Source organism: Stegostoma tigrinum, unplaced genomic scaffold (assembly GCF_030684315.1).
Source record: "Stegostoma tigrinum isolate sSteTig4 unplaced genomic scaffold, sSteTig4.hap1 scaffold_170, whole genome shotgun sequence".
NCBI classification, from domain to species: domain Eukaryota; kingdom Metazoa; phylum Chordata; class Chondrichthyes; order Orectolobiformes; family Stegostomatidae; genus Stegostoma; species Stegostoma tigrinum.
The window spans coordinates 559,289-582,186 of record NW_026728111.1 but is presented as its reverse complement, the minus strand read 5'-3'; the positions used below and the strand labels follow the sequence as shown (position 1 = coordinate 582,186).

At 44.6% G+C, this 22,898-nt stretch overlaps 1 long non-coding RNA gene across 2 annotated transcripts in view; it reads left to right on the top strand.

The window, feature by feature from the left end:
* Positions 1-16,831, top strand: part of LOC132207823 (uncharacterized) — a 31,446-nt gene extending 14,615 nt beyond the window's left edge. The window contains exons 4-5 of one of the 2 annotated variants that reach the window (XR_009443875.1): positions 4,165-4,306; positions 16,757-16,831. This is a non-coding gene — a long non-coding RNA (uncharacterized LOC132207823). Of the gene's footprint in view, positions 1-4,164; positions 4,307-4,865; positions 5,500-16,756 lie in introns of those variants that run through there. The other variant, XR_009443874.1, reaches the window with a different exon arrangement.
* Positions 16,832-22,898: the final 6,067 nt, after the last annotated feature.

Sequence of the window (22,898 nt, the reverse complement as noted above, 5' to 3'; positions counted from 1 at the left end):
GGGAATGTTGCTCACCAACAATCTGTCCTGGTCAACCCATGTCGACATGATGGTCAAGGAGGCTAAGAAAATTCAGCATGTCCATGAGGACCCTACCTGTTTTTGGAGATGCATCCTATCTGGATGCATCACTGTGTGGTATGGCAGTTGCTGTTCCCAAGACTGCAAGAAGCGAAAGAGAATCATGAGCACAGCCCAATCCGTCACGCAAACTAGCCTTCCATCCATTGACTCCATCTACACTTCCCACTGCCTTGAGAAAGCAACCAACATAATCAAAATACCCCCTCACTCTGATTATACTCTCTTCTGTCGGGCAGAGGATATCAGATTGAAAAAGCGTACAAATAGATTTAAGAACAGCCTCTTTCCTGTTGTGACTTTTGAACGGACCTCTCAAGTGTTAATTCTGATCTCTCTCTCTCAGCCTCTTCTCTGTGGCTGTAACACTATTCTGCACTTTGTACGGTGTGATTTGCCTACACAGCATGCAAATCAACACTTTTCACAGTATCTCAGTACATGTGACAGCAACAAAACAATCATTCACCTGCACGCTAGTATGTGTTTCATGGACGAGAGCATCCAAGTCCCCTACCCTGCATTTTTTTTTAGAGTCTCCCTCTATTTAAGTAAGAGTCTATCTTTTGATTCTTCCTACCAAAGTGTACTTTCCTACATTAAACTCTCTCTACCAACTTTTTTCCGACTTGCTCGACCTGTCTATCCCCTTGCAGATTCTTTCTGTCCTCATGACAACATTCCCTTACTCTATTTTTGTAGCATCAGCAAATTTGGATGAATTTATGCCTTGTCCCCTCCTCTAAGTTATGAATATAGAGAGTAAATAATTCTCGTCCTTGGACTGATCCCTGTGGCACTCCACTAGTTATGGCTTTCCGGCCTGATAAAGATGGTGGTTAGAAAATAACTGGCTGAACCACTGAAATGAAAAATGTGAAAAAATATGCGTTTTCATTGTTTGTGAAATAGTTAAATCAGATTGTAGATAATAAAATATAAATATTACAGTAGTTCTTCATAGTTTATCATTGAGCTTTATGAGAATTCTGAATATAGTTCCTGATTTATGATAACATCAGTTTTCATGCATCTTTGTCTGAGAATTCAGATTTGTTTTGTCAAAAATTGTGCTGTGCCACACATGATATTTGCTAAATCTGTCCTGTCCCAGCAGTTCAACTCGTTCAGTTTTGAGATAACTTTTGTAAGGACCCCACAGTTGAGCTACCTTGCGTTGATAGCTCACTACACACTTCTTGCATTGAAACAAATGCACCTCAGACCACCTGTCCGTCAGCGTTCATCATCTGCTCTGTGTCTACTCTTCCTCTTGGTCACACTGACTTCATTATCTAGTTCCTTACAGGCTGTAGTTATTATCTTGTTACTGCCCACTAACCTGTGCATTTGGCTCCCATCCCCCTGCCACATTACGAGGTCTTACGAGGAAAGGCTGAGGGACTTGAGGCTGTTTTCATTAGAGAGAAGAAGGCTGAGAGGTGACTTAATTGAAACATATAAAATAATCAGAGGGTTAGATAGGGTGGATCGGGAGAGCCTTTTTTCTGGATGGTGACGGCGAGCGCGACGGGGCATAGCTTTAAATTGAGGGGTGAAAGATACAGGACAGATGTCAGAGGTAGTTTCTCGACTCGGAGAGTAGTAAGGGAATGGAACGCTTTGCCTGCAATGGTAGTAGATTTGCCAACTTTAGGTACATTCAAGTCGTCGTTGGATAAGCATATGGACGTACATGGAATAGTGTTGGTTAGATGGGCTTGAGATCGGTATGACAGGTCGACACAACATCGAGGGCCCAAGGGCCTGTACTGTGCTGTAATAGAACATAGAACATAGAACATAGAACAGTACAGCACAGAACAGGCCCTTCAGCCCACAATGTTGTGCCGACCATTGATCCTCATGTATGCACCCTCAAATTTCTGTGACCATATGCATGTCCAGCAGTCTCTTAAATGACCCCAATGACCTTGCTTCCACAACTGCTGCTGGCAACGCATTCCATGCTCTCACAACTCTCTGCGTAAAGAACCTGCCTCTGACATCCCCTCTATACTTTCCACCAACCAGCTTAAAACTATGACCCCTCGTGCTAGCCATTTCTGCCCTGGGAAATAGTCTCTGGCTATCAACTCTATCCATGCCTCTCATTATCTTGTATACCTCAATTAGGTCACCTCTCCTCCTCCTTTTCTCCAATGAAAAGAGACCGAGCTCAGTCAACCTCTCTTCATAAGATAAGCCCTCCAGTCCAGGCAGCATCCTGGTAAACCTCCTCTGAACCCTCTCCAAAGCATCCACATCTTTCCTATAATAGGGCGCCCAGTACTGGACGCAGTATTCCAAGTGCGGTCTAACCAAAGTTTTATAGAGCTGCAACAAGATCTCACGACTCTTAAACTCAATCCCCCTGTTAATGAAAGCCAAAACACCATATGCTTTCTTAACAACCCTGTCCACTTGGGTGGCCATTTTAAGGGATCTATGTATCTGCACACCAAGATCCCTCTGTTCCTCCACGCTGCCAAGAATCCTATCCTTAATCCTGTACTCAGCTTTCAAATTCGACCTTCCAAAATGCATCACCTCGCATTTATCCAGGTTGAACTCCATCTGCCACCTCTCAGCCCATCTCTGCATCCTGTCAATGTCCCGCTGCAGCCTACAACAGCCCTCTACACTGTCAACGACACCTCCGACGTTTGTGTCGTCTGCAAACTTGCTGACCCATCCTTCAATTCCCTCGTCCAAGTCATTAATAAAAATTACAAACAGTAGAGGCCCAAGGACAGAGCCCTGTGGAACCCCACTCACCACTGACTTCCAGGCAGAATATTTTCCTTCTACTACCACTCGCTGTCTTCTGTTGGCCAGCCAATTCTGTATCCAAGCAGCTAAGTTCCCCTGTATCCCATTCCTCCTGACCTTCTGAATGAGCCTTCCATGGGGAACCTTATCAAATGCCTTACTGAAGTTCATATACACCACATCCACAGCTCGACCCTCATCAACCTTTCTAGTCACATCCTCAAAAAACTCGATAAGGTTTGTAAGGCATGACCTACCCCTCACAAAGCCGTGTTGACTGTATTTGATCAAGCCATGCTCTTCCAGATGGTCATAAATCTTATCCCTCAGAATCCTTTCTAACACCTTGCAGACGACAGACGTGAGACTTACCGGTCTATAATTGCCGGGGATTTCCCTATTTCCTTACTTGAAGAGAGGAATTACATTTGCCTCTCTCCAGTCCTCAGGTACGACTCCAGTGGAGAGCGAGGATGCAAAGATCTTCGCAAGTGGCAAAGCAATTGCATTTCTCGCTTCCCAAAGCAGCCGAGGACAAATCTGATCCGGGCCTGGCGACTTGTCAATCTTAATGTTTGACAAAATTTTCAGCACATCAGCTTCCTCTATCTCTATCCATTCCAGCATGCACACCTGCTCTTCAAAGGTTTCATTCACTACAAAGTTGGTTTCTTTCGTAAAGACAGAAGCAAAAAACTCATTTAGGGCTTCCCCTACCTCCTCAGGCTCCACACACAAGTTCCCTATGCTATCCCTGATCGGCCCTACTCTTTCTTTGACCATTCTCTTATTCCTCACGTAAGTGTAAAATGCCTTTGTGTTTTCCCGGATTCCTTCTGCCAAGCCTTTCTCGTGCCCCCTCCTGGCTCTCCTCAGACCATTTTTGAGCTCCTTCCTTGCCTGCATGTAATCCTCTCTAGCTGAACTTGACCCTAGCTTCCTCCACCTTATGTAAGCTACCTTCTTCCTTTTCACTAGAAGCTCCACCGCTCTCGTCATCCAAGGTTCCTTAATCTTACCCCTTCTTGCCTGTCTCAGAGGGACATATTTACTCATCACTCCCAACAACTGTTCCTTAAACCATCTCCACATGTCTATAGTTCCCTTACCATGGAACAACTGCTCCCAGTCCATGCTTCCTAGCTCATGTCTAATCGCATCATAGTTTCCTCTTCCCCAATTAAATATCCTCCCATTCTGCCTAATCCTCTCCTTCTCCATAGCTATGTAAAATGTGAGGCAGTTATGGTCACTATCACCAAAATGCTCTCCCAATGTTCTGTGTTCTGTGTTTTATTTATTGTTGAATAGCAGCAGGAGGTGAGGAGGCAGAGACTGCAACCCTGAGGTCACGGAGGGAAGGAAAAGAGGCTCTTACTTGGAGATTGAGAAGCAGGAGAGGGCACAACCCAGAGGTTTGGGAGTGGAGAGAGGCTGCAAGTTGGAGGTCAAGGTGAGGAGAGGCACCAGTTGATGTTGTAGATTAAATGTAATGCAGAAAATTGTGAAGTTTGGTTCGAAAAACAGTACATAAAACAGAAGGAACCATTCTAAATGGGTGCAGAAGCAGATCGGTTTTGCTGTTCTGTGCATAAACCATTCAGTTAAACCACAGCTAGTCTGAGCTTCAACTCTGTTTACCTGCTGAAAAGGCATGTCGACTGAAAACATTAGCTTGCTTTCTCTCCATGGCTGCTGCCTGACCTACTGTGGTCTCCGGCATTTTTTGTCGTCAGTCTGTTTACCTCCCTTTCTTCTGTATCCTTTCATAGCCTTAGCTATCAAAAATAATTTCAGTCACACTCATTCTTATTGATCCAGCACCCACATTCTTTTATGAGAGAGTATTTGAGATCTTGACTGTTGTTTGTATTAAGATAAAAGTGCTTCCTGATTTCAGTTCTGAATGGCTTGCCATTGAATCTCATATATTAATAGATAATACTTCTGATAAGAAATGTTTTCAGAGTGTTATAGTGGAAGCTTCTATGTTCTGTGCATCCTCTCTCTAGCCACCAGACTCAGAGTACCTGTTGGGACCATCCAAAAATGACTGAACATTTTCACTCATTAGGTAAGTAGATTGATAATAGGACTCTGGTTCTGTGCCACTGTCAGATCATTGCGACTCCAAAAGGTACCAAAGTAAATTCTGGATTCTAGGCAAATATACCTATGTGTTTAGATCTATTTAGGTGCATTCATGTAGGCTAAAAATACTTGAAATAATGTATAATTAGGAGTGACAGACAACATCTGTGACATTAAATGAAAAACAAGAACAAAGAACTTTGGTTCATATTTCAGCTTCGACAGGCACTAAACAACTAAAAGCACTGTATAACCAATGAAGTAAGTTTTTGAAGTATGTTTGTAATGTCGGAAACACAGCAACAAATATATGCGCAGAAGGCTTTCACAAACAGAACTGTAAAAATGACCACTTACTTTGTGATATTGATTGAATGCTAAGTGTTGGCCAGAATGTAGATCCACTGAACTGAATACAGGTGGTTTGTGGGTAAGAAAGTCTTAACCCTTTGGACAAACCTAATTTTATTTGTAATTTATTAGCAATAACTGAATTGTGCAGTTTAAGTTCAGAAGTTCCCAATTTTAAGTGGAGTTTTAACAAATTCACCTTTGAAGAGCGTTTGGGCTTGATTAACCCAAGTCTCAACGGAGTTAACTCAGCCTTTTGTGTTAGGGATGTATAAATTATCCATCTTAGGGGAGGCGATGGCCTCATGGTATTGTCACTGGACTGTTCATCCAGAGAGACAAATCATGTTCTGGGGACCTGGATTCAAATCCCGCTGTGGCAGATGGTGGAATTTGAATTCAATAAATATCCGGAATTCACAATCTGATGATGACCATGAATCTGTTGTTGCTTGTTGGAAAAGCTCATCAGGTTCCCGAATGCCTTTTAGGGAAGGAAACTGTCATCCTTACCTGGCCTGGTCTGCATGTGACTCCAGACCCACAGCAATGTGGTTGACTTTTAACTGCCCTCTGGGTAATCAGGGCTGGGCAATAAATGCTGCCTCGCCAGTGACGCCCTCGACGAGATTGAATCAAGAAAAAAAATTACGATTGCCTTTTCTAACTTCTCAGCCTTCAGTAATTGATTCTCCCAGTGCTAGAGAAGAAGTGGTGACTGTGGCTTATTCTATTCCCAAGGTTTAACATGATGCAACTGATGGTAAAGTTAATAAGCTTTATGAAAACATAAGTAAATATATATAATTAAATAAAAATAGCAAAGTCATTAATTAGAACTCGGCTACAACATGTAAGAGCTCCTGTGTTCCAGTATGGTCTGGTGCAAGCATGTTTGCTGTAAGCACTTAATGTTTGAGTAGCTTGTGTTTATGAGCTGGAGGCTGATCTAGGGATGCTGGGACACATCAGGAGGGGAGCAAGTTACCTGGATTCTCTGCACCAAGAGGCAGTCACAGCCCTTAAGTTTGTGTTTGTCTGATTTGGTCAGTCTTCAGGCGCAGGAGAGGTCGATGGTGGAGGTTCATTACGCGAATACTGGGGAAAGTAGGACTGTCCTGTGGTGAGTTATGGATTCAACTGGGCCTGTGTTCATGAGAGTTAAAAAAGATGAGGGGGGGATCTGATTGAAATATAGAAAGTTGGAACTGAGCCAGATGAACTCAATGCAGGGAAGCTATTTTCCCTGTTTGTGGTGCTGGGACCAGGGGTCACAGTCTCAGAATTTGGGGTAGATCAGTTAGGACTAGGATGAGGACAACATCTCGTCATTCAAGCAGAGTGAATCTGTGAAATTTTCAACCACAGAAGACCATGGGGGCCATCACTGAATGTATTCAAGAACAAGACAAGGTGGCTCGGTGGCTCACCACTGCTGCCTCACAGTGCCAGTGACCTGTTTTGATTCCACCCTTGGGTAACTATCCATGTGGAGTTTGTACATTCTCCCTGTGTCAGTGTGGGCTTCCACCAGGTGCTCCGGTTTCTTCCCACAGTCCAAAAATATGCAGGCCAAGTGGATAAGGCATGGTAAATGCATAGTTATGGAGCAAGGATGGAGGGGCCAGTCTTGGACACGATGCACTTCGAAGGGTCAGTGTCGACTTAATCAGCTGAAAACATTTTGCATTGTAGGGATTCTTTGATTTTGTGATAGATTTTTAGATGTTAAAAGATTCAATAAGTATACAGGAAAGTGGGAATATGATATCGAGATGTAAGATCGGCCATGATCTTATTGAATGGTGGACTTGGCTTGAAGGGCTGATTGGCTTATTCCTGCTTCTAGTTTCCATGTTCTTCTGTGACTGAATGAGGCTGATAGCGGAACTAGAATGCATGAGCTTTCGGGTGGATGTGCAAATTGACTATCGCACTGTGGTAAAAAACACACTTTCAAAGGGGCTTGATAAACGCAACGTAGTATAATCAGTGGGATTGACACTATTCTGTGCAGCAAAGAGTGAGAGTCTGTAACTGTGGAAGCCATTGCCACAGAAGACTGCGAAGGCTAAGTCATTGAGTGTATTTAAGACAGAGATAAATAGGTTTGTGGACTAGTAAGTGCATCAAGGGTTACGGGGAGAAGGCAGGAGAATGGGGTTCAGAAGTATGTCAGCCGTGCTTGAATGACAGAGCAGACTCAGTGTGCAGACTGGCCTAATTCTGCTCATATATCTTAGGGTCTTATTTGCTCAGACGGGAAAAGACCTTGCGGTGGGAGGTGGAGAATCCAGACATTGTAGGCAGGACAAAAAAGGAGTTTGTGAATAGTTGTAATGAGGAATTTGGCACCATGAAGCAGAGCCTTCAATGTCATAATCTCTGGATGCATAATGTGTTGGGCAGAAAGGCTTATTTCCATGCAGTGTGCCACCAAGATTCTAACTCCAGACAAACATATCCATCTTCTTTGCGCTCAATCTGACTCCTACGAGCAGGGAGCTTTCCCCCCATTCCCGTTAAAACCAGTTTTGCTCAGTTCCCTGGATGCCACATTTGGTCAAATGTGGCCTTGATGTCAAGAACAATCACTGTCGCCCTCACTCCCTCACCTCTTTTTTGTCCATTTTTGAACCAGGGCATCAATGAGGCCAGGAGCTGGGTGGCCCTGGTAGAAACCCAACTGAGTGTTAGTGAGTAGGTGATGCCTTTATTTTCACCTACTGTAGTCCCAATCATGCAACTCTGTCAATTGCTGCCCCTGCCAAGCGCTGGAAGCCTCCCCAGCGTTATCCAGACAGCAGAAAATTTGTTTCAGGAAGACGAGGACCTGCCCTGTCAAATTTCATGTGGATGTGCTGTTGCACATGCACAGAGCGTGATAAAAGGGAGTCAGCATGGCTTTGTGATGGGCGGGTCATGCCTTACAAATCTGATTGAGTTCTTTGAGGAGGCCATGAGACAGGTTGACGAGGGGCGAGCAGTGGATGTGGTGTACATGGACATCAGCAAAGCATTCGATCAGGTTCCCCACGGCAGGCATTTTCATAAAGTCAGGAGGTATGGAAATCAGGGTGACTTGGCTGTCTGGATTCAGAATTGGTTGGCTGACAGGAGGCAGAGAGTGGTTGTAGATGGTAAACATTCTGCCTGGAGGTCAGTGCTCAGTGGTGACCCGCTGGGCTCTGTTCTTGGGCCTCTGCTCTTTGTAGTTTTTATGAATGACTTGGACGAGGAGGTTGAGGGGTGGGTTAGTATGTTTGCTGCTGACACAAAGGTTGGAGGTGCCGTTGATAGTATTGAGGGCTATTGCAGGCTTCAGCGAGACATTGACAGTATGCAGAGGTGGGCTGAGAAATGGCAGATGGAGTTCAACCTGGATAAATGCGAGGTGATGCATTTTGGAAGGTCGAATTTAGATGCTGAATCTAGGATTAAAGGCAGATGCTCGGCAGTGTATAGGAACAGCGGAATCTTGGTGTTCAAGTGCATAGCTCCCTCAAAGTTGCCACACAAGTGGATAAGGGTGTTAAGAAATCAGATGGTGTTTTGGCTTTCATTAACAGGGGGATCGAGTTTAAGTGCCGCGAGGTTATGCTGCAGCTCTACAAAACCCTGGTGAGACCACACTGGAATATTGTGTCCAGTTCCGGTTGCCCTATTATAGGAAAGATGTGGAGGCTTTGGAGAGGGTGCAAAGGAGGTTTACCAGGTTGAGAAGGTTGACTGAGCTTGGACTTTGCTCTCTGGAGAGAAGGAGGAAGAGAGGTGACCTGCTCAAGGTGTACAAGGTAATGAGAGGAATGGATAGAGTCGATAGCCAGAGACTTTTCCCCAGGGCAGGATTGACTGCCGCGAGGCATAGTTTTAAGGTGTTAGGAAGAAGGTATAGAGGAGATGTCAGAGGGAGGTTCTTCACCCAGAGAGTTGTGAGTGCATGGAATACTTTGCCAGTGGTAATGGTGGAAGCAGAGCCATTAGTGACATTTAAGCAACTGCTGGACATGCACATGAACAGCAGTGAATTGAGGTGAATGTAAATTAGGTTAGGTTATTTTTGGATTGGGATTATTCCACGGCACAACATGGTGGGCCGAAGGGCCTGTACTGTGCTATACTTTTCTATGTTCTATGTTGTGTGTAAGAGTCAGAAGCCCAGTTGTTAGTGGCTTGGCTCTTTAGCTCAGTAGCTACCCCTTAATTTTTTGATGGCCAAAAGTGGCTGGCAAAGCAGACTTGCAACTTGAAAGCATTATGACATTGGCCAGGATGTGAAGCATTGACCTACATGGTTTTTTGCAGATGTCTATTACTGCATCCATGTCTGTGAATGATTTGCGTAGCAGCCTTGAAGTTTTCACAGAGTCCTTCAGAACTTAGATGTGGACCTTGGCAACTTTAAAGAAGTCTAAAAAATATCAACACACATACATTTTGGCAATGACTGGTATGAACATCGATAGAGAGTGGATAGCCAGAGACTTTTTCCGAGGGTGAAGGTAGCTCTTATGAGGAGGCATAGTTTAAAAGTAAGTGGAGGTAGATATAGGGTAAACGTGAGAAGTAGGTTCTTTACTCAGAGAGTGGCAGAAGCGTGGAATGCATTGCCAGAGAGGGGAGTGGAGTCAGCTTCATTAGGAGCATTTAAGCAGCTATTAGACAGGCATATGGATGATAGTATAAGGTAAGGGTGGAGGTTAGCTCGACGTTAGGTTGAGGGTAAAAGCTCAGCACAACACTGTGTGCTGAAGGGCCAGTCCTGTGCTGTACTGTTGTATGTTTGTATGCTCTATGAATCCATCAGTAATTAATCTGCAAGTAGCTGACAGTGTCTTTAAATAACTCTGGCAGAGGGGTTATTCATGTTCCTGGTGATCATACGTTCAGCAATGTGTCATTGAGGGACTTGAAGCATTGAGCTCTGATATCACAGTATTGGCAATATCTTGCCTCCTCGACATCCTTTCATCAGGTATTTGCTGCATGCAACATAGAATTGTCAGAATAGCATCCATGGTAACTTGCATTTGATGTGTGCTCATGAGTCATATATACCATTTCAGATCTCAAAACCCTTTGTGGCCCTGAAAAACCAGGCGGCGAGATTGCAGACTTTACACCAAGCATGATTATCTGAATCTTTTCTCTCCTACTATAAAGCTGACAGTGAGACTTCCGTGAGTTCCACTGTATTCACCAGATGCTGTTTGCCAGTTATGACATGAATTTCATGTAGCTTTTGACCACCTACATGAGGAATGGGTAACAAATGCTGGTCCTGTCAGTGATGTTCCCATCCTTGAAAATATGTGGAAATAAATTGAACCTAGTAGTTATCATTTCCTTTTACTGTGCCTTGTATTCTTCAGCAGATATTTATCCCCCTGTATTCATTGCAGAGTAGTTGAGAATGTGTTCCAATTGAAATGGTTTGTACTAACAGTTAGGAAAAATGTATCTAAAGATTTTTTTGAATGCAGGTGATTTAAACACCGTGCGTTTTTCTGCCTATCGGCCAGCAATGAAGATCCGCCGACTCCAGAAAGCGCTCTGTTGTGAGTACATTCACACATTGCAGAATTTGTAATCTCGTGCTGTGTTTTGTTGTGAGCTTCCTTGCTTGCCTGTTGTCAGATGTCATTGATTACAATTAGCTTGGTTTTGCAGTTGTTGAGACATCAGTTCGGCATGACCTTACAACCTTCCACTCAAAGGACGTTTGTCTATAAAGTTGCTGAAAATGCAATCTGATAAGGGCAGCCAGGCATCTTAGACTAGAGTGAATGAGGAAAGCAACAGGATGTCTTCTTAACGATTGGGAAACAACCACATGAAGGACTGAGGAGGACAGTGAATTAAAAGAGGAATGGTTTGTTTCAAATCAGGTATAGCAAAAGAAATTAAGAGAACGTGAGGAAAGTTGAAATTGAAAAGGCAAGTAATGGTTTATGTTCATTGGAAACCATCAACAACAAAAGTACAATGAAGAAAGTATTTGAGAAAATACAGAAGATTTCTTCAAATGAAAGGGAGACACTGTCTTCATGATGCTAATAGCACGGAGTGCAACTTTGGCGTTTAACCACATCATCCCTTGGCCTGAAGTCACTGTACTATTTACCCATTTTATAACAGAAAAATACTTTAATGATGAGTGTCATGGAGAATTTCAGCCCAGAATATAACCATATTCTGAGCAATTGCCACAACAGCTTCTATGACATGACTTTATAAAACATCCCAAAGCATGTCATAGGAGCTTTATAGAGTAAAATTTGATACTGAGTACTGAAAGAGATCCGAAGGTAGATGATTAAAACCACATCAGAGGTAGATTTTAAGGACTGTTTTGAAGGAGGAAAGAACGATGCAGAGGTTCAGCAAGGTAATTCTATAAAGCTTAGGCTCCAAGAAGTTGAATGTAAAGCTGTCGATGATGGAACAGCACAAATTGTGTTGAGAGGCTGGAATTAAAGGCGTAAATGTGCCTCGAGGGGCTATGAGCTGGACATTGTCAGGGGATGTGCATGCGTGTTGCCAGGTCAGGGAGGGATTTGAAAGCCAGGACAGCAATGTGAAAACCAAGGCACTGCTTAACTGTGAGCCATTGTAGATCAGAGTGTGCAGAGAAAGATGGGTGAATGGAACTTGGTGCGTGTTAAGACAGAGTCAATGGACTTTTAAATGATGCCATGTTAAAGAAAAGGAGAACTTGGGAGGCCAACTTGATATTCATCAGAATGGTCATGTTCAGAGTTAATCAATGCGGTCGGGTTTCAAAACTAACGGACTTACCTGGGGCCAAATGTTGTGGATGTGAAAATAAGTAGACTTTGTGACATCAGGCCTATGTGGCCGGAATTTAAACTCTGGGTCAAAATAACAAAGGGTACAACGAAAACCAGTAGCTAGCAAGCAGACGTCCTTTCAAGGACCAAAGATAATGGCTTCGTTCTGTACCAGATTTAATAGATGGAAACTGTCCGGTTCTGTAGAGACAGTGGAAGAAATGAATGAGGGGGTGGTGAGATAGACCTGGGCATTGCCACCATGTCTGTGGAAAGTGCAGTGCATTCACATGATATTGCTCTGGGGCAGTGTTCAGATGAGAAAAGGAGAGGGATTTTACTGATTTTGGCCAGACCTCGGTGATTCACACCCACGGCCATGCTGTCAAAGATTTGTGGAAGCCAGAAAAACTGAACTTGACTGTTTGCAGTAAATGTACAGCATTTCAGATGTCACTTGATCCTGCAGATTGACTCCCTAGAATCTGCTTGTCAAATGATTTATATGGCTAAAAGGTTCAAGTATGAGTTTGCGCTGTGGAACTCATCTCGCACCGAAACTGGCCAGTTGTTATATCAAGATTTGGAGAAAGTATTAGTTTTTTGAAGAATGTTCTGATACAGAGAGAGACTAATAGTTTCTTGAGAAATCGTGGGACATTGGCCAGGAAGTTAAACAGCAGTGGGGGGGAAAACAAACTTGACCTGAATCCTATGTTAAGTATATAATGGATTGGTTCGAGAGTGAGGATATCAAAAAATATTCTCATTTTTAAGATGAGACACTCGGGACAATTTGGGTAGGATGCGCTTCTTGAAGGGACCAGAAAGGTACAGAATTATCCATTGGATGTGAAAAATTTGAAATGAAGACAAAACTTTTTGAGGCTGGGGTGGGGAAGAAATGAAGGTCCGATTTTGCTCATTCAACCTCTCCCATGACAAAATGCACTTGTATAAGATTGGTGACTATAAGATTGTTGACGGCACTTTAATGAAGAAAAATCAACATGGACATTTGTTCTGCTGTATATATAACATTAACATTCAATCTCTTGGCAAGGATAATGTGACAGGGCATTTGAAAAGCCAAGTTATTGTAATTTGAATTAAGAGATCAGGCTGTAGAACCTGAGATCAATCTCAGAATAAAATGTAACAACAGCGATAGATGAGGAACCTCTTCACTCACAGAGAGGTGAACTTTGTAATTCTGTACTCCAGAAAATGTGGCGCCTCAGCCAAGAAGTTTGCTCAGAACGGGGATTGACATGCTGGGGTAGTCAGTGAAGCACTATTAATGTCACAGGATTAGTAATCCGGAGGCCTGGGACAATGCTGTAGAGTATAGGCTTAAATTCCACTGTAACAGCTGATGGAATTTGAATTCAGTTCAATATAATTTTGGGGGTAGGTGGGAATGTGGAGCTGACATTGCAGTCAAGTCAGCCACGGCCTTCTTGAATGGTGAAGCAGGCTTGAGGGGGCCAGTTATCCAACACATGCTGAAATTGATATAATCATAAACAAAGCTGGTCTCAGTGATGGTTACACTGTCACTGTTAAACTATTCACCGTTATAAAAACTTGACTCATTCACTGATGTTCTTTAAGAAAGCAGCTCTGCCATTCTTATTTGATCTCACCTCCATATGACTCCAGATCCACAATAATGTGGTTGACACTTAACTGCACTCTGAAATATCAAACAATTTGGAGGAACTATGGATGGGCAGCAAATACTGTCCTTGCTATTCCTGCTCCTTGTTGCTATGACCGTACATGCTCTAACATATTAACCAATTTCCTCTTTGAATCCGTTTGAGGAGCAGTGTATATTTTGTATTGCTTGGTGATTCTCCAAGTATCTGATGGGTTTTGCAGAGTTCCTTCTACCTTCTAAATGTGAGCTCCTTCCAGTGTTTAACCTTTTAAGGTAGGCAATCGTTCTCAAACCTTTTTGATTGAATGCCTACCTATTAATAGCAATCACTAACCTATCTATTATTAATTGCATATTCATAATACAAAGGGCTACATGTAAAGAAGTGTTCCAATCATCTTTTTAAAAAGCTCCTTCCTGACGCTTATTATGGAGATGAGATTAGATTCCCTACAGTGTGGAAACAGGCGCTTCAGCCTAAGAAGTCCACACCGGCCCTTGCAGCATCCCACCCAGACCCATCCCCCTATCACCGACACACCACCCTGAACACCATGGGAAATTTAGCATGCCCAATCCACCGAGTCAGCGCATCTTTGGACTGTGGAAGGAAACCGGAGCACCCGGAGGAAACCCACGCAGACACGGGGAGAATGTGCAAACTCCACACAGACAGTTACTTGAGGCTGGAATCGAACCCGGGTACTTGGTGCTGTGAGGCTGCAGTGCTAACCCGCTGAGCCACTGTGCTGCCCCGATGTGTGTATTTGCTTCTAACTGTGATATCTGTCAGTCGCTGGACTGGTGTTTGATACGGGCACTCATAATGTATATCCACTTGATCCAAATGCTCTTCTATTGTTAGCCTGATAAATCAAGAAAAGGGCTGGATCCTTTTGTATATTTTTCACATCACATATTCATGATTTACATATAGTTGAGAGTTTCAAACTGCAGTAATTAAACATTCATGACAGATAAAAGCATTCCAGAATTGTTTCGACTTGATGATAAATAGTGAATATCTGTTCTTGACTGCAGCTTTCCAGCCTATCAGTGCAGAAAGGCATTGCTTAGCAAGGTTGGATGAGGAATATTACTGTTCCAATTAGTTACATTTAATTTATCACCATTGAAGCTCGCGTTAGTTAGTATGCTTTTTTCCAATATATTTAATCTAAAGTTATGACAGATGATTTGGTTTGTAGATCTCCAATTACCTGTCTACTGTAGAACCCAGTTTTGAAACAATTGATATAAGGCACTTATTGTACTGTCACTGATGCTGTCATTATACTACCAGAGTATGGCTGTAATGCTGAATTACTTTAGCCTGCCTTCATGAAGCAGTGCAATCTTTCCTAGATAAGGATGAGGGGAAGGTCCACATAAAAGACTGATTGATTTATAAAATTGAGATTCATGGAATATATAGGTCACTATCAAATTTGGTTAAAAAAGATGGCTGAAGGACAGAAGCAGCAAGTTATGATAAATAGATTAGAAGATCGCTATTAGCAGTTTCCCAAGTATTAGGACACTGATTTTTGGAGATAGATACATGATTTGAATTTGGGAATATGGCATACAGAAGGCCCTTCAGCCAATCAAGTCTATGCAAACTTAACTGCACTAATCCCACTTTGCAGCACTTGGAGAATAACCTTTAATTTCATGTGCTCATCCCAGTACTTTTTTACAAGTTGTGAGCTCTCTTGTCTCAATGACCCTTCTGGGTAGTGCATTCCAGATTACCACCACCCTCTGGGTAAAAATATTTTTCCTCAAATCCCCTCTACATCTCCTGCCCTTCACCTCATAATTGTGTCTCCTTGTTATTGACCCTTCAACTAAGGATACAGCTGCTTGCTAACCTTGCCCCTCCTAATCTTCTGCACCTCAGTCACGTCCCTCCTCAGCCTTCTCTGCTCTAAAGACAACAAACTGAGCTTATCCGGCCAGTCTTCATAGCTGAAGTGCTCCGCCCCAGGCAATATCGGAGTGAATAATCTCTGCACCGTCTCCAATTCAATCACATCCTTCCAACAGTGTGGTGATGAGAACTGCATACAGTATTCCAACTTTGGCTTAACCAAAGTTCTATGCAATTCCAACGTAACCTTCCAGCTGAAACCATCTGTGCCATGACTGATAAAGGCAAGTTCTGAGTCTGCATTCTTAATCATCGTGTTAACCTGTCCTGCCATCTTCAAGGATAATGGGAACTGCAGATGCTGGAGAATCCAAGATAATAAAATGTGAGGCTGGATGAGCACAGCAGGCCAAGCAGCATCTCAGGAGCACAAAAGCTGACGTTTCGGGCCTTGACCCTTCATCAGAGAGGGGGATGGGGTGAGGGTTCTGGAATAAATAGGGAGAGAGGGGGAGGCGGACCGAAGATGGAGAGAAAAGAAGATAGGTGGAGAGGTAGTGAGGGGATAGGTCAGTCCAGGGAAGACGGACAGGCAAAGGAGGTGGGATGAGGTTAGTAGGTAGATGGGGGTGCGGCTTGGGGTGGGAGGAAGGGATGGGTGAGAGGAAGAACAGGTTAGGGAGGCAGAGATAGGTTGGACTGGTTTTGGGATGCAGTGGGTGGAGGGGAAGAGCTGGGCTGGTTGTGTGGTGCTGTGGGGGGAGGGGACGAACTGGGCTGGTTTAGGGATGCGGTGGGGGAAGGGGAGATTTTGAAACTGGTGAAGTCCACATTGATACCATTAGGCTGCAGGGTTCCCAGGTTCCCTCCTGCAGTGCCACAATGCACCTCCCAGTCGCAAACCATTTCCACTCCCCCTCCCATTCTTTAGATGACATGTCCATCATGGGCCTCCTGCAGTGCCACAATGATGCCACCCGTAGGTTGCAGGAACAGCAACTCATATTCCGCCTGGACTCTTTAATTTTACATCCTCAAAGACATTTAGCAGGGATAGCGTGGATTATAGAGTGAGTTGAGTAGATTGTTTCATTATTAATTCTTTACTAAATTTGATTTATATTACATTTTTAGACCACATCAGGTGACGATGTGTGTGATTTCACCAAGGTGCTGAAAAATAACTTCAGATCAAAGAAGTACTTTGCCAAACATCCTCGCTTGGGTTATTTACCACTACAAACAGTCCTAGAAGGTGAGAACCTTGAGATGTAAGTTTATTGATGTGAGATTTACGAATGTATCAATGCCCATTTGGGGGTTGACAAATATTGCAGCATTATTCATTCTGCAGCTTAGCAGGAGAGTGAGGTTGTCCATTTGCGCATACATCAGAAGTACACAATACAAAAACAAGGGGGGCTTAACTGATATCATTGATCCTCTCGCCTTGAAAGCAGTGTAGTTACTCAGAGTGCATCTGCTGTGGACTTGTTGATACTGTCACTAACGTGCAACCTTCCTTGATATCTTTCTCTGTCCTCCAGTTCTGTCTTTAAAAACTACAATCAATTGCCCTCTCCTCAAAAGAAAAGAACCTTTGGCTGAACGTAGAACAAAGAACAGTACAGGCCCTTCAGCCCGCAATGTTGTGCCGACCTATTATCCCACTCAGATCAAACTACCCTGCATACCCTTCATTTTACTATCCTTCATGTGCCTATCCAAGAGTCGCTTAAGAGTCTCTAAATGTATCTGACTCCACTCCCACTGCCAGCAGTGCATTCCACACACCCACCACTCTCTGTGTAAAGAACTTAGGTCTGACATCTCCCTTATTCCTTCCTCCAGTCACCTTAAAATTTCTCCCCCTCGTAATAGTCATTTCTGCTCTAGGAAAAAATCTCTGACTATCCACTCCAGCTATGCCTCTCATCATCTTGCATACCTCTACCAAGCCACCTATCATTCTTCTTTGCTCCAATGGAAAAAGTCCTCGCCCCCTCAATGTTTCATCATAAGACCTGCCGTCCATTCCATGCAGCATCCTGCTAAATCTCCGCTACACCCCCTCTAAAGCTTCCACATCCTCCCTATAATGAAGCGACCAAAACTGAAGGCAATATTCCAAGCGCTGCTCCATCCCCACGAACTAATGCTCTATTCCAAATCCCTTTCCTCTTGATGCTTTAAATTCCTTGCAGTCTTTCGTATAATTTCATATTTGAATTCACCTGAACAAATTTCACCTGCAGCCCTGACCCACTAACAGCGACTTGCCCTGCAGCCATGACCCGCTCACAGCGATTTGCCCCCTCTGTCCTGACCCGCTTGCAGCGACTTGCCCCCTCTGTCCTGACCCGCTCCCAGCGACATGCCCCTGCAGTCCTGACCCGCTCCCAGCGACATGCCCCTGCAGTCCTGACCCGCTCCCAGCGACATGCCCTTGCAGTCCTGACCCGCTCCCAGCGACATGCCCCTGCAGTCCTGACCCGCTCACAGCGACCTGCCCCTCCAGCCCTGACCCGCTCACAGCAGCATGACTCTGCAGTCCTGACCTGCTCCCAAGTCAGCGACTTCGATGTTGTGGCCATTTCAGAGACATGGATGGAGCAGGGTCAGGAATGGATGTTGCAGGTTCCAGGGTTTAGATCTTTCATTAAGGTAAGGGGAGGTGGTAAAAGAGGGGGAGGTGTGGCTTTGTTGGTGAAAAACAGATCAGAGTAAACCGGTTGATGTCGTGTATATGGATTTCAGCAAGGCGTTTGATAAGGTTCCCCACAGTAGGCTATTTTACAAAATGCAGAGGAATGGGATTTTGGGAGATATAGCAGTTTGGATCGGAAATTGGCTTGCTGAAAGAAGACAGAGGGCTGCAGTTGGTGGGAAATGTTCATCCTGGAGACCAGTTACTCGTGGTGTACCGCAAGGGGCGGTGTTGGGTCCACCGCTGTTTGTCATTTTTTTAAATGACCTGGATGAGGGCACAGAAGGATGGGTTAGTAAATTTGCAGACGACACTAAGGTCGGTGGAGTTGTGGATAGTGACGAAGGATGCTGTAGGTTGCAGAGAGACATAGATAAGCTGCAGAGCTGGGCTGAGAGGTGGCAAATGGTGTTTGATGCAGACAAGTGTGAGGTGATGCACTTTGGTAGGAGTAACCGAAAGGCAAAGTTCTGGGCTAATGGTAAGATTCTTTGTATTGTAGATGAGCAGAGAGATCTTGGTGTCCATGTACACAGATCCTTGAAAGTTGCCACCCAGGTTGACAGGGCTGTTAAGAAGGAATACAGTGTTTTACCTTTTATTGACAGAGGGATCGAGTTCCGGAACCAAGAGCTTATGGTGAAGCTGTACAAAACTCTGGTGCGGCCGCACTTGGAGTATTGTGTACAGTTCTGGTCGCTGCATTATAAGAAGGATGTGGAAGCTTTGGAAAGGGTGCAGATGAGATTTACTAGGATGTTGCCTGGTATGGAGGAAAGGCTGAGGGACCTGAGGATGTTTTCGTTAGAGAGAAGAAGGTTGAGAGGTGACAATTGAAACATATAAAATAATCAGAGGGTTAGATAGGGTGGATATGAGAGTGTTTTTCCTAGGATGGTGACGGCGAGCACGAGGGGGCACAGCTTTAAATTGAGGGGTGAAAGATATAGGACAGATGTCAGAGGTAGTTTCTTTACTCAGAGAGTAGAACATAGAACATAGAACAGTACAGCACAGAACAGGCCCTTCAGCCCACAATGTTGTGCCGACCATTGATCCTCATGTATGCACCCTCAAATTTCTGTGACCATATACATGTCCAGCAGTCTCTTAAATGACCCCAATGACCTTGCTTCCACAACTGCTGCTGGCAACGCATTCCATGCTCTCACAACTCTCTGCGTAAAGAACCTGCCTCTGACATCCCCTCTATACTTTCCACCAACCAGCTTAAAACTATGACCCCTCGTGCTAGCCATTTCTGCTCTGGGAAATAGTCTCTGGCTATCAACTCTATCTATGCCTCTCATTATCTTGTATACCTCAATTAGGTCCCCTCTCCTCCTCCTTTTCTCCAATGAAAAGAGACCGAGCTCAGTCAACCTCTCTTCATAAGATAAGCCCTCCAGTCCAGGCAGCATCCTGGTAAACCTCCTCTGAACCCTCTCCAAAGCATCCACATCTTTCCTATAATAGGGCGCCTAATAGTATATACTATAATAGTAGTAAGGGAATGGAATGCTTTGCATGCAACGGTAATAGATTTGCCAACTTCAGGTACATTTAAGTCATCATTGGATAAGCATATGGACGTACATGGAATAGTGTAGGTTAGATGGGTTTCAGATCGGTATGACAGGTCGTCACAACATCGAGGGCCAAAGGACCTGTGCTGTGCTGTAATGATCTATGTTCTATGACAGTATAACGGTGGCTGAAAGAACTTTTGAGGAGGACTCGTCTATTGAGGTGGTATGGACTGAGGTTGCCGAGGAAGGGTTATCGACTGAGTCAGTATGGGTGGAAGTTAGGAACAGCAAGGGAGCAGCCACCTCACTGGGGGTGTTCTACAGACCCCCAAATCACAGTAGGGAGATCGAAGACCTCACTGGCCGGCCTATTGTTGAAAAGTGCAAACGTAGCAGGGTTGTTGTTATGAGTGACTTCAACTTTCCCAATGTAGATTGGAACCTCCTTCGTGCAGATGGTTTGGATGGAGCCGTTTTTGTCAGGTGTGTTCAGGAGGGTTTCCTGACTCAGTATGTGGACAGGCCGACGATGGGAGAGGCCATTTTGGATTTGGTGCTCGGCAATGAGCCAGGACAGGTGTCAGATCTCGTGGTGGGAGAACACTTTGGCGACAGTGACCACAACAGCCTGACATTTACCATAGCCATGGAAAGGGAAAGGAGCAGTTACCAGGGGAAGATATTTAACGGGGGAAAAGGAAACTATGACGCTATCAGACAGGAGTTGGGAAGTAGAGATTGGGACCAATTGTTACACAGAAAGGGCACAGCAGACATGTGGAGGCGGTTTAAGGAGCAGTTGTTGCGAGTGATGTATAAATTTGTTCCTCTGAGACAGGTAAGAAGGGGTAAGATTAAAGAACCTTGGATGACGGGTACAGAGGTGCTTCTTGTCAAAAAGCAAAAGGCAGCGTTCGTAAGGTGGAGGAAGCAAGGGTCCAGCACAGCTTTAGAGGATTACAGGCTTGCTCGGAAGGAGCTCCAAAGTGGCTGAGGAGGGCCAGAAGGGGGCAGGAAAAAGGCTTGGCAGGAAGGATTAGGGAGAACCCGAAGGCATTTTACTCATAGGTGAGGAATAAGAGAATGATCAGGGAGAAGGTAGGGCCGATCAGGGATAGCGTAGGGAACTTGTGCGTGGAGTCTGAGCAGATAGTGGAAGCCCTAAATGAGTTTTTTGCCTTGGTTTTCACGAAGGAAAGTTGTGAATGAGAACTTTGAGGAGCAGGAAAACAGGCTTGAACAGATCAAGATTGAGGAAGTTGATGTGCTGGAATTTTGGCCGACATTAAGATTGATAAGTCCCCAGGACCAGATCAGATTTATCCTAGGTTGCTCCGGGAAGCGAGAAAGGAGGTTGCTAAGCCGCTGGCGAAGATCTTTGCTTGCTCATTCTCCATGGGAGTCGTATCGGAAGATTGGAAGGAGGCAAATGTTGTTCCTTTTTGCAAGAAAGGGAATAGGGAAATCCCTGAAAATTACAGACCAGTCAGTCGTCAGTCTTAGGTCTGTGGTCAACAAGATTTTGGAGAGATTTCTGAGGGATAGGATTGATGACTATTTGGAAAAGCCTAGCATGATTAAAGGGAGTCAGCATGGCTTTGTGAGGGGCAGGTCATGCCTTACAAATCTTATTGCATTCTTTGAGGAAGTCACGAGACAGGTTGACGAGGGTCGAGCAGTGGATGTGGTGTACATGGACTTCAGCGAGGTATTTGATCAGGTTCCCCATGGCAGGCTCATTAATAAAGCCAGGAGGTATGGGATACAGGGTGATTTGGCTGTCTGGATTCAGAATTGGTTGGCTGACAGGAGGCAGAGAGTGGTTGTAGATGGTAAGTCTTCTGCCTGGAGGTCAGTGCTGAGTGGTGTCCCGCAAGGCTCTGTTCTTGGGCCTCTGCTGATTGTAGTTTGTATGAATGACTTGGACGAGGAGGTTGAGGGGTGGGTTAGTATGTTTGCTGATGACACAAAGGTTGGAGGTGCCGTTGATAGTATTGAGGGCGATTGCAGGCTTCAGCGAGACATTGACAGTATGCAGAGGTGGGCTGACAAATGGCAGATGGAGTTCAACCTGGATAAATGCGAAGTGATGCATTTTGGAAGGTTGAACTTAAATGCTGAATATAGGATTAAAGGCAGGATTCTCGGCGCTGTGGAGAAACAGTGGGATCTTGGTGTTCAAGTGCATAGCTCCCTCAAAGTTGCCACACAAGTGGATCAGGTTGTTAAGAAGGCATATGGTGTTTTGGCTTTCATTAACAGGGGGATCGAGTTTAAGAGCCGCGAGGTTATGCTGCAGCTGTACAAAACCCTGGTGAGACCACACTTGGATTATTGTGTCCAGTTCTGGTCGTCCTGTTATAGGAAAGATGTGGAGGCTTTGGAGAGGATGCAAAGGAGGCTTTCCAGGAGCTGCCTGGACTGGAGGGCTTGTCTTACGAGGAGAGGTTGACTGAGCTTGGACTTTGCTCTCTGGAGAGAAGGAGGAAGAGAGGTGACCTGATCACAAGATAATGAGAGGCATGGATAGAGTCGATAGGCAGAGACTTTTCCCCAGGCCAGGTTTGCCTGCCTCGAGGGGTCATAGTTTGAAGGTGGTCGGAGGAAGGTATAGAGGAGACGTCAGAGGGAGGTTCTTCACCCAGAGAGTTGTGAGCGCATGGAATAGTTTACCAGTGGTAGTCGTGGAAGCGGAGTCGGTAGTGACATTTAAGCAACTCCTGGACATGCACGTGGACAGCAGTGAATTGAGGGGAATGTAGGTTAGGTTATTTTATTTTTGGATTAGGAATATTCCACGGCACAACATCGTGGGCTGAAGGGCCTGCACTATGCTGTGCTTTTCTATGTTCTATGTAGTTATAATCAGAGGCAGTATAGTTAGGGGAATGAACACTGTTCGTTGTGACTAGGATCGAGAGTCTCGAAAGTAGTGTTGCCTGCCTGGTGCCCAGGTTCAGGGTATTCCATCTCAGCAACAAAGGAACTTGAAGTGGGAGGAGTAGAAATCCAGCTATCGTGGTACACACATGTACCATTG